This window comes from Eleginops maclovinus, chromosome 17 (genome assembly GCF_036324505.1).
Source record: "Eleginops maclovinus isolate JMC-PN-2008 ecotype Puerto Natales chromosome 17, JC_Emac_rtc_rv5, whole genome shotgun sequence".
Lineage (NCBI taxonomy): Eukaryota > Metazoa > Chordata > Actinopteri > Perciformes > Eleginopidae > Eleginops > Eleginops maclovinus.
Genome location: NC_086365.1, coordinates 16,904,426 through 16,920,058, shown reverse-complemented (window position 1 = coordinate 16,920,058; position 15,633 = coordinate 16,904,426). Strand labels below are relative to the sequence as shown.

Sequence of the window (15,633 nt, the reverse complement as noted above, 5' to 3'; positions counted from 1 at the left end):
TATATTTTAAAATGTTTTTGTATTTATTATAAGCAGTAGTGTAATGATGTTAATGTTGAAAGTGGGATCTGTAGTGTTATTGCCGAAAAGTATAAGTAAGATACATAAAATAATGCTAACAATATATTTATTCAGCAGTATAATTGCTCCTTAACAAATCTAGGTAGTAAAAGTGATAATAAAACAGGAATTTAAAAATAAGAAGAATAACAAATAAGAAATCACACAAAGTCAAATAAAAACCTGAAATAACGAGATGAGATCAACGTGCCATACAATTAAAATACAGTGCTTGACAAAAGGAGAAGAACACTTATTAATTATTTATGACATTGAGTGGTGTTCTTTCTACATTAGTAAAAGTACTCAGATATTGTACTTGAGTAAATATACTTAGTTACTCTTCACCTGTTTAAAAAAAGTAATTTCTAGAAAGTAAAACACAGGATTTAAAGATCACTAAAAGGGGAGGGAAATCCTGACATCTGCTGGACTGAGATAAGCCACCAGCAGCCAATATCCGACTGCTTTTGAACGGAAAGAAAACAAGAATTAAATGAAATTATAAATGTCTTATTTTTGTAATGGCACTCAAGGTCATCACATTAAATGAAGCAATGAAACTCAAAATGAAAACAACAATATTCATTAATAACAGAAACACAAAGCCACAGTTTAGACCTGAATTACATCAACAATTACAAGCATATTTACTCTTCTGTATTTGTAAAACCTCCTTTTTTTGGAGGTCAAACTGGATTTAAATTCCTGCAGCTGTGTCTGAAATCTGGAGTCTCTGACGGCTCCCGCTGAGTTAAAGGGAAGTCCTGGGGGGGTGAAGGGTTTATTCCACTCACAAATTACATTCATATGCAAAGCTGTCAGCAACTCTGAGGCGTTTCAGAAACAGGCTTTGTCTTCTGTTGGAACAAAAGCTGGAGTTACAGGAGACAGAATAAAGACATCACTAGTCAGATAGGGGGTTTCCATTATTACAGAAGAGAGGAGGAGAGCCGGTCTGCAGCGTCTTCTGGGTCTCTATGTTATATCATCATTATCTGCTCAACCAAAGTAGGGAAAGGGAGAAGCAGAGGACTCTTTAAAGTAGAGACGCTACATACTGATATACACCTGAACATCAGCAGGAGAGGACTCTTTAAAGTAGAGACACTACATACTGATATACACCTGAACATCAGCAGGAGAGGACTCTTTAAAGTAGAGACTCTACATACTGATATACACCTGAACATCAGCAGGAGAGGACTCTTTAAAGTAGGGACTCTACATACTGATATACACCTAAACATCAGCAGGAGAGGACTCTTTAAAGTAGAGACTCTACATACTGATATACACCTGAACATCAGCAGGAGAGGACTCTTTAAAGTAGAGACACTACATACTGATATACACCTGAACATCAGCAGGAGAGGACTCTTTAAAGTAGAGACACTACATACTGATATACACCTGAACATCAGCAGGAGAGGACTCTTTAAAGTAGAGACACTACATACTGATATACACCTGAACATCAGCAGGAGAGGACTCTTTAAAGTAGAGACACTACATACTGATATACACCTGAACATCAGCAGGAGAGGACTCTTTAAAGTAGAGACTCTACATACTGATATACACCTGAACATCAGCAGGAGAGGACTCTTTAAAGTAGAGACTCTACATACTGATATACACCTGAACATCAGCAGGAGAGGACTCTTTAAAGTAGAGACTCTACATACTGATATACACCTGAACATCAGCAGGAGAGGACTCTTTAAAGTAGAGACTCTACATACTGATATACACCTGAACATCAGCAGGAGAGGACTCTTTAAAGTAGGGACACTACATACTGATATACACCTGAACATCAGCAGGAGAGGACTCTTTAAAGTAGGGACTCTACATACTGATATGTTTTCTTATCTTCTCCACAAAGTCTTGCCCCTAAAATATATCTGTGAGCACTGGAGGAAATGAAAGATAAAGGGGGTTGGTTGATATGGTATTCTGTGATTATGCAAATGAAGGGAGTACATAGGGACTGTGTGACCCAAATATGGGGGAGAATACTGATGAGCTTAATCACAGCCAGCACAAATCTGACTCTCTCAGGCTGGTGGACTGGGACCATCACTGGGAGATACATCAACACAGTGAGAGGGGAACGAGACAAAATAAACTAACTGTCAGAAAACCGAGACGAAAACATGAATTACAATGTTGGAGTGTTCCGTGGTGATGTCGCCGTGTTCCGGAACTTTGTGATTTTGGCCTTTGCAGACCGTTGACATGCACAGAAACACACTCCAGGAGAGGGAGCACCACAGAGGCCGCTGTAGGGTTGCTCCTGTGCTGCAGCGCTGCAGCCAGCAGAGGTCCACGTTGCAGCTCCTCTCCTCCTGCAGCTGATGGAGGTCTTATCTCTTCATCCACAGACCACACTCACACAGCTGCCCCCCCCCAGGACAGACCCTGAGGTCATGATACCCAATCTGTGCAGAACCAGACTGCAGGTTCTGCACGGTTCACAGCATGGGATTGATAAAGAAGTCTGTCTAAATAAGAAAGTGGGGATATTTCTCTGATATCATTTCAGCTTCCTGGAGACAAAACTAATACATATAAGTTTATCAGAATTGAATTGGATGAATATATATATATACAAATAATAATAACAAATCAAAAGAAATACAAACATGAATATTAAAAGAAACAATCAAATGCCTGTTGGCGATAAGACTGAATAAATGTGTGTATTTCCTGATATCTGCACCCCCCGTATGTTCATGGAGCGAGATGGTAATCCAGGTGCATGCTGGGAGAATGTTTTCATAAATCACAGAGAGAGCCGTTATCTCCAGAGGAACAATTGTTGGTTTCTATTCAGCCTCCGGGGCTCCACAGGGACCTGAGTGTGTGTGTGTGTGTGTGTGTGTGTGTGTGTGTGTGTGTGTGTGTGTGTGTGTGTGTGTGTGTGTGTGTGTGTGTGTGTGTGTGTGTGTGTGTGTGTGTAAAAGCATCAACTCTGTATTTTATGCATGACAATTGACTGCTAACTCATTCCTGCACGCCTCTATACAGAGTGCATGATGTCCAGATCGACCAATCAGAACAGAGTATTCAACTAAGCTGTTTGATGATCACATTTATACATACCAAGAAAAACGTCCAAATGAACAACGCCTCCGTGCTGCGTTCACTGGTAGTGGGTCGTTCTGCTGCGGTTTTGTGTTGACTGCTTTCTGTGACCTCTGTCGGGGACAATCAGAAGACCATTTCAATGTGGCTCCCCGGCTGCCGCTCCACATTACCGCCTTAATTGATTTTCCGTTGTTATCTGAAGGTCCTGATGACTTTCTGCGCGGAGACTCTGCGCTCACTGGTAATTAATACTGGAGGACGGAGACACCTCTCTGCAGGACGACGGAGGTCCACCAGACCAGTAAACACCAATAGGATCCAGGTCTGAGGGGTATCCTCCAATGGGTTTGATTTGATGCACCTCACTGAATCCTTCAACCGTAACATATCCTCCCTCCTCTACCCATGCAGCTTCCTGCCCTTAATTGAAGCTGTTGAATAAAGGGATGATGTATTTTTAAAGGCTGACCCAGAAGTGAGCATTTTAAGGGGTCCTTCCACAAAGAGCCAATGGGATTGTTCCATTGGACAGAGCAGCTGGTGTAAAGTACTCTTGTATGGATAGGAACTTGAATAAATCCAGCTGTTTTAAAGGATGCTTCCACAGCAATAAAGGCCTAAAGTAGAATCGGGGAGGGAATAATGACCTGTTTTTATTTCGTTGTTACCGTGGGATCAGACGTATACGTAAAGGGCATGGATCAGATACGCCACATCCATGCATCAACCTGCTGATTTCATCCAGGTCCCTGTGCTGGTGCTCTGTGTCCTTGATCCTGGAAGACATGCAGCCGGTTGTTTGAAAGCACGGCCGCCATCGCTGTTATCTCCCCTCTGCAGCCTCCCCTTCCCACAATGCAACTTGTTCAAATCTGACCAACACGACCTGCTGCTGCCTTCCTTCCTGTCGTCTCCTCGGGAGGATTATGCGGCAGATTAACCGCGAGAGCGTCCAGACATCAGGTCTGAGATGCTAATGAGGCTGTGAGATGAATCATAAAAACATCTGTATTTTAATCACAGTGCGTTATCTCAGGGGGCGTCAGAGGCTGTTTCTAGAGACGCGTTACAAGGGTTATTGTAAAGGAACACAGATCTGTTTTGGTCGCTCCATTGATCAGAAACACAAGTGGAGAATAAAAAAGTACAAAGAATTATAAACAGTTTTTTAGTTTTGTTAAAAAAAGAAAGAGCTAAATATATACAAATCTATATAAATCTATATATAAATCTATAGGTTTATATAGATGAGATATTCATTAAAACAAATCGAAAATTAAAAAAACTAATATTTAAACATTTTAGTTTGATAAAAAAGAGCTAAAGAAATAAAATCAACAGAGGAAAGACATGTATAGTATATGGATTCCACCAAAGTAAATATAAATGCAATAAACCAAAATAACTATAATATAAACATTTCTAATTTGACTTGAATTATGAAAATCCAACAGGAATCTTTTTATTTAAATCAGATTTGTTTTTACAGATTGAATAAGAATATGTAGGCCAACACTTGCTGTGTGTCCCGAATATATGCATTTGATGTAAACGCTCAGAGGATTGCAGCTGCTTTTCTCTAGATTCCTCCTAAATTCAGTCAGCTAGCACCACATAACGCCTCATCCATAACCCTTCTAGTGTAAAAGTATAGTGTTCATGTCCGGAATAAAGAGGGGACGTTTCATCTGTCAGTGTAATACTTCAGCCGTTCACCTGCAGGGTGTGGCATTGAAGAATAAAGTTGGGTTCTGACCTTTGTGGTTCTCCTGGAGGGGATTTGAAGCATCGCCTCGTCAGGATCGTCTTCAACAAAGGTTATTTTTGTCCTGCGAGTAAAAGAGTCCAAAACCACACAAACACACTCTGCGTGTCCTCTGGTCTCAGTACGGAAAGTTTGGAGGGAAAGGTGAAACCGACGGATCTGTTTGTGCAGTTTCCTTCATATTTAAAGAGGCCCTGTTCTGCTCTCTGGGGCGCCCCTCTCCTGTAGTGTGTTCTGGTTTCAGTGCATGTAAACGGTCTGCAGAGGCTAAAGTTCCAGGACACAGCGACACCACTCTCTAACAGTGGGTATTCTCTGATGCTGGGTTTAACAGATCCCTGACAGGCGGCTCACTGCAGAGGGAATGGCCCCGGGTTAATGCTCCTCCTGAGTATCGGAGGCGCAGTCACTTATCGATCGGAGGAGTTTAACAGGACTCCTGCAGCTCTGCGTTCCTGAGCGGCTCCATAAAGCCCCTCCACTCATCCCATCGCTGTCAGGCGGGGATGCTGTTCGGGGGGGAAGCTGATGGATCGTATGTCCGAGTCGCTCTGAAGGACGGCGCTCTGTAACGGCCTCCAGAGGTCGAGGCTCGGGAGGATTTATAGGAGTCAACGAGGGACTTTCTCCTCCGGTGATGTACGTCCACCTGAGAGGATTTATGGTTTATTAAAAAAAGATAGACGTATAAAAATAAATTACAAAAATTGTGTGGAATAAATGTAATAATACACTATACACATTTGGAACTATACAAATAATAATAATTTGGAAATATAAAGGGAAATAAAAGAAATACATTTTAAATAAATAGGTAAAAATATCCAGAGAAAAAAAACAAAGAAAAATAACTAAATATAAAAGAATGGTTGAAGGGTCTAAAGAGGAGAGAGCAAAACACAATAGGAAGAACAATACGCAGCAATATAAAGAAAGTGCACTAAAGAAAAGAAAAACACGCAATATTATTTCAGTAAACTAGTTTAAACTGTGACCCCAGAGCCTAAATTCAGAGTAAAGGACTGAAGGATGTCTGCAGCTCCTCGACAACCTGTTTACCTCCTCCCGACAGTCGGTAAACAAGCTGCTCTTTGACTCGTTTATTTTGGGTGTTGTTTTTGAAGGAGGTGAACGGCAGGGTGCGTCCGCCCCCCCCCCCCTCCGTTCTGCCTCTTTCATAAGGAGAAACACGGCGGCCATGTTTGTTCTGCATGCTCCCTTTATTTTCCATCCCGCTGACTTCCTGCCAAATAAAGCGCCCTAGTTGCATTTGGCATCTTTTCTCAGGCGGCCGTCCAACACACACACACACACACACACACACACACACACACACACACACACACACACACACACACACACACACACACACACACACACACACACACACACACACACACACACACACTAACAGGTGTTCTGTGTGTGTGTAACTGCAGGGGAGTCATATGAGGGCAATAAATTAAAGAGAATAATAACTGTGGAAATATACAGGGATACAAAAGCTGTGTATAAGTATATCTGTGTGCATTTTAATAATGAAGTAGTTTTACTCGATATAAAAGGGATGAATACCTAACTCACTTTCAGTTCCTTAAAAATAATTTTCTGTTTTAACCAAGACGTTTAGACTATCTCTACTTGAAGAGGTTTCTTATTTTCTGCTGCTCTTCATCAGCGTGTAGGATGATACAATGCCGGGATAATTTCCAGCGCAGCGTACTGCCTCCTGATATACACTCGAGGAATACAAACTAAAAATAGACCCTCCATCAGAAGTCACTCAGCGCCGACGCAGAATAATACTCTCCCTCCGCTGCGATAAAGTCGCAGTGATTAAAACTCCACATCCATCCATACTGAAGCACCTCTGCTCACCCTCCGTCTGAAACCAGAGGCCAGTCTGCTCTGACTGGTGAGCTGGCTGGCTCTGTTGTGATTGCTCAATCGACTTAGAGATGTCCCGCTCCTTAGCCTATCACGGTCAAGGTGTTGGAGCGCTAGGCAACAGGAGCGCGAGTGTTCCGTAGTGATGTCACCGTGTTCCGGAACTTTGGGATGTGTTTTTGCCTCTGCAGGAGAGGGAGCCCCACAGAGAGCAGAGCAGGACCTCTTTATCAAACAAGTAAACAAAACGACCCCACCCCTCATTTTTAGCATCACTGAATTAAGGGAGAGGCGGCTGCCTGGAAACAAACCCTCACAGAGCGCCCAGCAGGTGTTCATGGTATCAGGTTATTTCGAACCCTGGGGATCCTCCCATAGAGAAACACTGACGGGGGGGGGGGGATCTGAGGGTGATAACGAGCGAGGATCGTCACGCTGACAGCTGCAGTATTAAAGCACATCAGAAATAACATAACAACGTGGAGCTGACCGGTTTGAGGGGACGTGGAAGACTTCAGGGGTGGGTCAGCTGATGTAGAAATATAGAAATCATGCAAGAGCAGAGAAGTAGAAACAGTCTAAGTGATGAATACATATATCTTTATATTAATCCAAGCATTCAGACACACTGACACATTTGACATAATATCAGGGTCAATATCTCACCTTTTGGGGGGAGTTTCCCCTCACTTCTATTTCCACGTCTTTTTATATCTGTCCTCACCACACTTTCTCTTCAAATGGACTCAAACCTTTTGCTGTATTTTAAGATGTGTTTGAATTTTCAGTGTTTTCACTAATTTATTCTGCAAAATTTGGGTAACTGAGAAAAAGTGAAATATTTACATAATATATAATATGTATAAACCTTTGGGAGCACAGGAGAGTATTAAGCACAAGTCACATACTTCATGTACGTCTATGTTTCTTTACCAATCGTTGCACGCCGTGCTTTTATCCAAACACCAACTTTGACATCAAGAAATACTTTTTCGGGGATTTCCAAATGTGCAAATTAAAAATGTGCATAAAAACATGTGGAATAATCAGTGAAAATATGATGTATGTTATTGTTTGAAAGGTACTCATATTTCCTCAGTTTCAGAGTGTTTGTGTTGGAGGCTGACTGATATTTCCACTCATTTTTCAAACAAACAAAATGAGTCTTGCCTGGCGGACGGCGTTCATTGGACCATCACACTGATCCGTATTATGTAAGCACTATCACTGAAGAAATGTGCATATTTTCCTGATTTTGGACACACAGTTACTCACCGTGGGGGGGGATTTCAGCACTAATTACTTCCAGATGTACTTCCTGCTGTACAGTGCGAGTGGGCCGCTGGTTTTACCTTCGAGAAATCCTTCAGTTGTTATTTCTGAAAACCTCAAAGAGAAGCAGAGCGGCAGAAAAACTTTGATGAGGATTCAGAAATGTGTCAGCGAGTTCTGTGGTGTGTAGCGAACAAGACCAGAAGACAGAAACATGGAGAGTGCTGAAACCACAGCGAGTCTCACGGGACGTTTCCATGTTTTTTACAGCAAAATATACTCACTGTTTCCCAGAATAGAGAATATAAAAGGCACCAGGATGTTGTACAGCATCCAGTCACACTTTGCTGTCACTTTTTGAAGCTGCTTCACATATTAAACAAGGGCACTGAACATGTTGGTTAGCCGTGTGAGGATTAAGGCACTTTGTGACGTCTGGTGTTCCTCAGGGCTCTGTTCCAGGTCCTCCCATCTTTATCAAGCTTCAGGACGTTTTCATTGTCATAAACTCTAAAACTAAGGCAATTATCTTATATATTTTGCGAGCATTTGACAAGCTCATAGCTTACAATCATCGTGAGCATTATTCAAATGAGTTAGCCAAGGGGTTTGCAAATATCTGAAGATCTAACTTTGAAATGTTCTCTTCATCATATTAGTGATTGTCTGATATATGGGCTATATGCTATGTTTCAGAGCAACCCCTAGGGCCAAAATAAAAGAGGCACAATCACTCCAAACACTTCAATGCTGTGATGAAGGAACATTCAATCCAAAAAGGACGTTGATAGAAATGCAACTTTATCCACCTGCAGCTGAATTGCATATTTTGGCCATTAGAAAAAAAGTCTGCACCTCGATGCCTTTAATACCTTTCCATCAGGATTAACTGGTACAAGCTGGTACAAGCTGGTACAAGCTGGTACAAGCTGGTACAAACTGGTACAAACTGGTGGACTGGTGCCTGTAATGTGCATCCGTGAATATCTCACCTTTGACGAACACACCCTGACTGTGAGCGGATCATTAGGAGTTGATCATTGCTGAATTATCTGATGACTGCACGGTAGCGCCACAGATGTTCCCCTGGACGTTTGAATGATTAACAGTTTCTGCACCGAGTAGTTTCAAACATCCTGCTCTCTGTTTGTTTTACAGATTCCTTTATGACCGTACGGCAAAATACCATCACACCTGCAGAGTAAAGTGTTTTACTGCCGCTCCTTTATGTAAAGTAATCGATATCAGTCCTAATTTAACAGGAACACGCCTGCAGTGTATACCCAATAAAGTGTGTGTGTGTGTGTGTGTGTGTGCTCAATGTTATCTCAAGGGGAACAGATAACAGTCCAATAAATAACTGGAGGCCCAAGTTCATCAAGAAGGGAAGAGAAGGTACGCTTTATTATTTTGACATTTGAAACAACAGAAAATAGGAACAGGTCGTTCCGTCCTTGAAATCCATCAAACTGCGTCGACTTGCTTCCTTCTTTTTCTCAGAATTCAGATTTCTTTCTCCGACATTTTTCCTCTGAATTATTCTCAGAAACACTGTTTATAAAATAATGAATCCAATAACTTTTACAAGAGACCGATTCAAACTGAGTGACTTCGATAAACAACAAACTCTACTGTCTCTGGAGTTCATTTCTCCCTTTGCTCATCACCTGCTGTCAGTGAACGCAGCACTATAATCAGAGAGCAGCTGTAAACCCGTTACTGCTGACAGGACAACAAATAAATAAACAAAACACACCCCATGTGACATCGCTGTGAGCCCCTCACCGGCAGACTGATGGGACAAGATCTGAAGATGAGTTTGTAAAATAAGAAAGAGACAGCTAGAGTTCATGCCTGGTTTTTCTTTTAGTCAAAATATAGTTTTACATTTAAAAAGGTGTTGAATTGCTTCTAGTGTCCACTGAGATATTAAGGGATACTAATTCAACATCTCAGAAAGATATCACCCCAAAACACACATGACTGGATTCTAGAGGCGATATTAATGAATAAATTGGAAAACCCAAAAATGCTTTGGGAAGAAGTGTCTTAAAAACATTAAATGAGGAAAAATCAAAAGGTCTGGATAAATGAAGGCTTATTTTTGTATTTTACATTAACTTTTGCATTGATTGGCAGTCGTTTCAGTTAATTGATTAATTGATTAATATGCTTAATATGTCAGTGTGTCAATAACAAAGCTGTGAGTAAAGAGGAAAGTGAACATGTCACCATCGTTTGTCAGTGCAGTAATTAAATGAATGAATCCTAGGAAAACTGAAGCAAATGAAGACGCCTAATTGTGAGATATTAGGTTTTAATTCAGTAACCCGAGCGTCTCAGAATCAGCCGTTCTATTTCAGATGCATCGTTAGCCGTGAGCTCTGGCAGCAGAAGGAGAGTCTGTTCTTCCTCATGAGGTCCGAGGCTGCAGAGAGACAAGGACGAGCCCTCAACGCTCCGATGCACCGCCGCAATCACACTCAGCATGTGTGTGTGTGTGTGTTCATGTGTGTGTCACGTATGTGCAGGCCAGGGGGAGGGACTCACTTTCAATCTTAATGGCCATAAATCATGTCATAAACTCCACCTTCACTGAGAGCCGCTCAATGCTCCATCTCCTCAGAGACCCTCTGCTGCAGATCAATAACACACAGGTGTGTGTGTGTGTGTGTGTGTGTGTGTGTGTGTGTGTGTGTGTGTGTGTGTGTGTGTGTGTGTGTGTGTGTGTGTGTGTGTGTGTGTGTGTGTGTGTGTGTGGCATCATGGGACTTTGAGTTGGGCCGGGGAGGACTCCTCAGAGAGGCTGCATCTTTGGGACGTTTCTACCGAAGTGATGACCAGAGCTCCGGGGGAACGCCTCTTTACTCGCCTCATTAAAGGGGAGGAGCGTGTCTTTGGGGTCATTCTTCTTTTGTTGTAGTCAATTTGGATCATCACCACAACCCCCCGAGCATTAGGAGGAGATGAACAGATGAGGATGTTTCCTCTTCGATTCTCTGCAGACGTCAGATCTGATGGAAGATTCCTCATACACTCTGTGTCAGCAGCTCCAGAACAAACAGGAGGGTGTTTATTGTCACGTCGGCAAAGCCAAATGTCACTCTGGAGATGGGGGGGGGCTTCATGTCCTTCTCAACGACCTAATTCCCTGCAGCATTAGTGGAGAGGTGGGGGGCGGGGGGGTGATAACACCCAGTCCACTTAGTCTTATTCCCTGAGAACACCCCTCTGACAGGTCGCTTTTTAGTGGGACTACTTCTGTCTGTCTGAAGGATAACGGAAAAACTACAGAACCAATTTAAATGTAAATTGGTAGAAAGGTAAAGCGTGAGCAAAGGAAGGATGTATGTACATTTGAAGAAGATCCTAAAAGCAGGAGGGATACACCAGCACTTTGATTAACACTGCAAGAAATGGGAATTTGTGCCGCATTACGACACAGTAACCCAATTGGCTGGGATGTTATCGCAGTTCAATATGTGTCAATAATATCGCATCATTGGTCCCCCCCCCCCCCCCCCGCTGTCATCGCTAATGAGAAAAGCAATTACCCTCCAACCCTTCCCTCAGGCCGTCATCATTCAGTGGTTACTTCAGGACACGACAGACCGTTAAACTGCAATGATTGGCTAACACATCAGATACTCATAAAGCAGAACTCTTTATTGAGAAGCTGTTAATGACAGTCTGGATTCCAGGACCGTAAACAACAGGAGAATGGGTTAAACCATTATTTACATATTAGAAACAACCAGCATTCATTTCATTGTGTTTAAGCTGCTCATTCCTTCTCTTCTGTTCACATCAATTCATTTAATTTCTGTTATTTTTGTATTTATTGTATATTTTAATCTAAAGTATGTCATATATTTATTGTACTTTTGTATATCATTCATATATTTTCTTATATTTGAGTTGCAATAACTGCTTTTTTATTTTGGATTTATCTTGACAGGTGCAGCATGAAATCATTCCTCTAAGTTTAGAAGTATAGCCCCCCCCCCCATTCCTCTCACTGCATGGACAATAACAGAGGCTCAGATGACCAGCACTTTCTCCTGCACCGTGTGACCCCCCCCCCCAAATGAATAACCCTTAACACTCTGTCAACGTATGTAAACAAATGAAGCAGGAAGACCTCCAAAGGCCAAACAGCGTAGCTGTAAAGTGATCTGTAGGTTTTAGTGCATGTCAATGTTCTGCAAAGGCTAAAATCCAAAAGTTCTGAAAAAGAAAACAAATCTAAATTTTGAGGAAAAAACAGAACATGATTTTAGAAGCAAAAGTAACATTTTGGAGAACGTCTCAAATATCTGGAGCAAAAGAACGCATGTTTCAGAAGTTGAGAAAAGTCAAATCTGAAAGGAAGGAAAATTCAGATCAAACCCTGTTTTATACAATTCCACGTTGACCCGTCTGTAAACACGAGTTCCTTCGTGGTTTCTGACGAGCGTTTAATGAATATCGAACTTCCTGTGTTCCCGCAGTGAAGGAAGGCCGGAGTTTCTCTGTGTTATTGATTTGTCTTCGAGGCGCCTCAGAGATCTTCAGCTGCTTTTTATAAAACTCGTCTTTACATACATATTTATTTTACTCCCACCGCCCGAACTCTCTGAGGAATACCAAATGCTAAACACACAACCGCAGGAAAGACGAGCTGCTTGGATATTCAGATAGAATGGGAGGATGGAACCCTCACATGCAGACAGCAGAGCACACACAGTGAAATTGGTCCTCTGCATTTAACCCATCCTAGTACTAGGAGCAGTGGGCAGCTATCGTGCAGCGCCCGGGGAGCAATGGGGAGGGGGGATTGGAGGTGTCCGGTGCCTTGCTCAAGGGCACCACAGCAGGGCCTAGGAGGTGAACTGGGACCTCTCCAAGTAGCAGTCCACCTTCCATATTTCATGTCTGTTCGGGGACTTGAACCGGCGACCCTACGATTCCCAGTCCAAGCCCCACTGACTGAGCCGCTGCTGGAAACAAAATAGTAGGATCAGCCAAAGCCTACCAAAAACAGGGTGAACTCGTAGGTGTTCCTCTCCACGGCAGTCTTTAGTAAAAGGCGAAAGACTTTAACGCTTTGAAGAGAAACCAGAGTAAGAAGGGAACGACTGCGCATCAAACCGGGTCAAATATTTCACTTCGACACAAGGGGAAATAATCCAAGACAGAAGGTGTTAACGTTCCTTTACTCCACACACTGACTTCTATACACCGAGTGGAACGCACCTCAGACAGCAGTTTAAAACACCACGTTTGTTTGGGTGTTTTTCACTTTTATTTTAGAGCAATTCTTTCTGTAGTTGTTTCGACAACTTCCCTCAAAATACCGTCTCCAGAAAATAAAAGTGTTCATGTCCCATTATATGTTTGTATGCCCCCCCCCCCCCACCCCATAATGAGAAATGAAAATGTAGTTATTTTAATTACCCTCGGTGAGATGACCCCAATTAAGACGTCCAGGAAGCAATTATATCCTAAACGATAACGAGGAGCGCAGAGACGGACTCAGACCGCAGCTCCTCCTCTGCGTCTCTCACGTCCTGCGTCTGTCTCTGGTTTGTCTCCACGTCTCTCTGCTGTCTCCTCGGCTGTTTTGTGTCACTTCATGGTTATGTTTTGTGTTCCTCTTCCCTTTTCGGTTAGTCTTGCTGTCCCTTTGGTAGCTTTTTATCTCATGTTTTGGTGTGCATGCTTTACAGTTGTTGTTTGACTGTCTTTTCTAGACGTTTCGCTTCCTTTCGGATTGCTTAGAGTCCCCTTGGTAGTTTCACGTCTCTTTTCAGAGCTTTCCTTTGTTTGTTTACCTGTCCTTCTGAGACATGTAGCCTCCCTTGGTTTTATGTCTCTTCTTGGCCTTTCGCTTCCCTCTGTTGTTGGCTTGCATCTCTTTTTGGTAGTTTGACTCTCTTCTGCTCTCCTGGTGATCTGGATCTCTCCTCTAATTCAGAGCTCAGTGATCCGTGGACGAGGCGTAACAACAAACAAGCAGAGACACACACACACACACACACACACACACACACACACACACACACACACACACACACACACACACACACACACACACACACACACACACACACACACACTGATGGATGGATCTATTCCTATATCTCCGTCCCGTTACGTCACATCTAAAATCAGATAGCAGCTTTTCAGGACTCCCCCCCCCCCCCCCCCCCAACACACACATTAACACCCGCTGCTGTGGATAAGAGTTATTGAAGTGGCTCCAACGTGTGTGTGTGTGTGTGTGTGTGTGTGTGTGTGTGTGTGTGTGTGTGTGTGTGTGTGTGTGTGTGAACATTTTTCACTCTTTTTGGTTATTCAGTATCTTATTTAGGGTAATGTTTTTGAGGATATTTTCCATCCCTGATTTGAACAAATCATTATTTTTAAACGCATATAATATGTACTTTCTATAAGGTGATCCAATACGTCTCCACCTGAGTCTCCACCTGAGTCTCCACCTGAGTCTCCACCTGAGTCTCCACCTGAGTCTCCACCTGAGTCTCCACCTGAATCTTCACCTGAGTCTCCACCTGAGTCTCCACCTGAGTCTCCACCTGAGTCTCCACCTGAGTCTCCACCTGAGTCTCCACCTGCAGCGAGCCGTGGAACAGATTCGTTTATGACATTAAACAAGATCCATCATCAGAAACACAAACGCTATTTCACTTTATAATAAAACACGTTAATGAAGCTGGAAGTGAAGTTACTGATTAACTGTCATAAAGTCACATCGACATTCTGTTCCTGCACCATGTGTGTGTGTGTGTGTGTGTGTGTGTGTGTGTGTGTGTGTGTGTGTGTGTGTGTGTGTGTGTGTGTGTGTGTGTGTGGTGTGTGTGTGTGTGGTGTGTGTGTGTGTGGTGTGTGTGTGTGTGTGGTGTGTGTGTGTGTTGTCATGTGATGTGTCTTTCTCAGTGGTTTTACTGACAGGTTGGGACATTTGATCAGTTATGGTGAGTGTTTTGTGGTCGGGTTATTCTCTCTTTGGGAGTGTTGCATCCTTTCTCGTTGCTTAAATGTCAGCAATTTGAATCCTTTTTGGCTCACTTTATGTCTTTAGTTGTTTTTCTCCATTAGGGCACTTTGTCGAACTGCTCCGTACAGAACACATTGACATGCAGAACACAGACATGCACTCAGATTATAAGCGTGGTGTGAAATTAGGCCGTGATTACCTCGAGTGTGACGCGCACACACGACGCGTCCTCGTGATCTGCTCGTGTCGGGGGAATCTCACGGTGACTTTACTTCAGTTTCTGATTTTAATTTATCTCGCTGCTGGTCCGGGATCAGCTCTGCAGGGAGCCTGGGGGTAATTAAATAAAACTGGTTGAGGGAAATTACAGCTGCTGACTCACCCGCTGCTGAGCGAGGACGGGTCGTGAGGAACAGAGAAAAGTCGCTTTCATTCCTGCACATTTTAATTTCACAATTTCAGAGAAAATTCCAGGTTTTGGTGGTCCTTCAATTTATGGGATGTGAACTGCAGAGGAGATTTAACTTTTTGACGGATCACTCAAATTAGAGTTTTTCTC

At 42.8% G+C, this 15,633-nt stretch overlaps 1 non-coding gene across 1 annotated transcript; it reads right to left on the bottom strand.

Annotated features, from left to right (window-relative positions):
• Positions 1-13,071: 13,071 nt before the first annotated feature.
• On the bottom strand, positions 13,072-13,183 carry LOC134879568 (U5 spliceosomal RNA). Its single transcript, XR_010167853.1, has one exon. It is a non-coding gene; the product is annotated as a U5 spliceosomal RNA (small nuclear RNA).
• Between the last annotated feature and the right edge of the window lie 2,450 nt (positions 13,184-15,633).